Source organism: Sorex fumeus, unplaced genomic scaffold (assembly GCF_029834395.1).
Source record: "Sorex fumeus unplaced genomic scaffold, SorFum_2.1 ptg000046l, whole genome shotgun sequence".
Lineage (NCBI taxonomy): Eukaryota > Metazoa > Chordata > Mammalia > Eulipotyphla > Soricidae > Sorex > Sorex fumeus.
Window position 1 is genome coordinate 8,569,758 of NW_026606103.1, and position 2,599 is coordinate 8,572,356.

Consider the following 2,599-nt stretch of genomic DNA (forward strand, 5'->3'; position numbering starts at 1 on the left):
TTTTCTTATCTTTCATATTGTGTGTTTTATTTCTATTATGTTGATTTCTACTTTAATTTTTATTATTACTCACCTATCTACTTTGGATACTTTTGTTGTTACCTTCTAATTTGTTGAGATATAAGCTTAGGTTAGTTCTTAGTCTTTTGAATTCTCTAATAAATACCTATATTGTTAGAGCCCATCCTAGAACAGAGCTTTCTTCATTTAGTAGCACAATCTATTGTCATCTGTTTTCAGGAATTTTTTCACTTTTTAAAAATTCTTCTATGATCCAGTGGTTGTTTAGTAAGATATTGTTTAGTTTCCAAGTGTTTGGGTTTTTCTCAGCTTTTGGTTTGTGGTTTATATCCTTTTATAAACCATCTCCATATTAAGAGACACCAAATATGGGGCCAGAGCAATTATGCAAAGTAGGGCACTTGCCTTGCGTGTGTCTGACCTGGGTTTAGTCTCTGGCACCACATATGGTTCCCTGAGTCCCCCCAGGTGTGATTCCTAAACACAGACCCAGGAGTAAGTCCTGAGCATCACCAGGTGCACCCCTCCAAAAAACAGATACCAAACATTATTACTGTCTTTTATAAAAATTTTATAAAGACTTATCCTATGTCCCAGAATGTGTTTTACCCTAAGGATGATTCATACTCTGCAACATAGAATATGCAGTCATATTTGGGGATGCAGTACCCTGCACCCTTCACTTGTCTGTTAAGCCCGCCTCTTCTATGTGTTCCTTTAGGGTCACTGTTTCCTTTTAGAGTATTTGTCTGTTTGATCTGTCTTAGCTTCCTCTGGTAAGAGGGTGGTATTAAAAATTTATTAGCCTAGGCTAGAGAGATTGTGCTGTAGTTAGGGTGTTTGCCTTGCAGTGTCCTATCAATCCCAAGCATCACAATGAACCCCTCAATCTGCCAGGAGTGATCCTTGAGCAAGGAGCCAGGAGAAAACCCTGAGCATGTGCAAGTGTGACCCAGAAACATTTTCTTAGCCTCATTTTTAATTTTACTTTATTTTTTTCTATTTTACCATTTAACAAGTGTAGATAAAAACAGCTACTACTATGATTAAGATGAAAAGCACTACCTATAAAAAATATGGTATACTTCACTAATTTGCATGTCATCCTTGTGCAGTGGCCATGCTAATTCTCTCTGTATCGTTCCAGTTTTAGTATATGTGCTGCCAAAGCAAGAACTAGGCTTAATTTTTAAAAGAAAATAATTTTTAAAATGTATTTTGAAAAGAGCACAGAAACAACATCACTATTTTGGCTTTATACCATCTTCACAAATATTTAAAATGAAGGTTCCAAGTAAAAAATACCAATGTTTATTAAATAACAAGCATGATCAAGGATAATTTTATTACCACTGTGACCTGTTTCCTTATAAAATCTTCCAGTAGCTAACACTATGTCTCCTGAACCAGCTTCATTTACCTTGAAGTAAATAACACTCTGGAAAAATTAAGTCATCCTAGCAAACTCTGAGGCAAGGCTTGTGTTTTTTACTTCTTATTCCTTTTTAGGCCATATTCTACATAGGGCCACAAAATAGTGTCTTTTATGCCCTGAGTTGTCTAATCAGCCTGAGCATGTCATCCATTTTTAAGCAATACTGTTAGTTTTGTTTAGTGTCCAAGACTCTATTAGGGACTAGAACACTTTCCTTCCCTGTCCAACAAGTCACAAGGGAGAGAAGCAGGTCTCTTGAAGACTTAAATTGTATTGCCAAATGCAAGGACATCTGTCAAGCAAATGTTAAGCAAAACATACTGAACACCATGGCCAAATTCCAGGGTAACAACTGGTAACTCATAGGTGTTGTTAGGAAACCAGCTTAATTGTTGTGGGAAGTTCTTTATTATTTTAAACAAAGCTTGGAGAATATTTAATTTGCTTGAATTTAAAACATTGCTCATGAGCAAAGTGCAATATAAACATATTCCAGGAGAAAACCATGTCAATCTAATTTTTTATTTGCAAACAGGATGATTAAAAACAAAATGCTTAAGAATTTTCTGAAGGTGATATTATTGCTATGTAGGGCACTTTAGAAGGTTATGAAGCAAAAAAATCCTTTTACTTAATTAAACCATAATTTAAGATATTTGACATTACTAGGGGAGATTGGGACTTTCAAACAAAATCAGAGCTTTCATCTATTTTTTCTTTTCTTTTCTTTTCTTTAGTTTAATCACCATGAAATACAGTTACAAAGCTTCCATGTTTGAGTTTTAGTCATACAATGATGATCGAACACCTATCCCTCCACCAGTGTACATTTTCCACCACCAATGTCCCAATCTAAATCCCATCCCTCCCTCACCTCCATGGCAGACAATTTGCCCTATACCCTCTCTACTTTGGGACATTATGGTTTGCTCAAATTTTCCCACCACCATCCAAGCCTGCCTGCCAGAGGCAGATGCTAGATCATTTATTTTCTATTGTTTATTATGAATATCATGAGAGGTGGCATAGTAGCAAAAATGGCCGCAGGTTTCTGGAATTCTAAAATTGCAAATTGTTGGGATCCAGAGACATCTATCTAGGGAGTTTATCCATTTTAAGATTCATTTGAGAGCCTCTGAATCA

At 35.8% G+C, this 2,599-nt stretch overlaps 1 non-coding gene across 1 annotated transcript; it reads right to left on the bottom strand.

Annotated features, from left to right (window-relative positions):
- Nucleotides 1-1,091: 1,091 nt before the first annotated feature.
- On the bottom strand, nt 1,092-1,194 carry LOC130031295 (U6 spliceosomal RNA). The gene has a single exon (XR_008793643.1). It is a non-coding gene; the product is annotated as a U6 spliceosomal RNA (small nuclear RNA).
- Nucleotides 1,195-2,599: the final 1,405 nt, after the last annotated feature.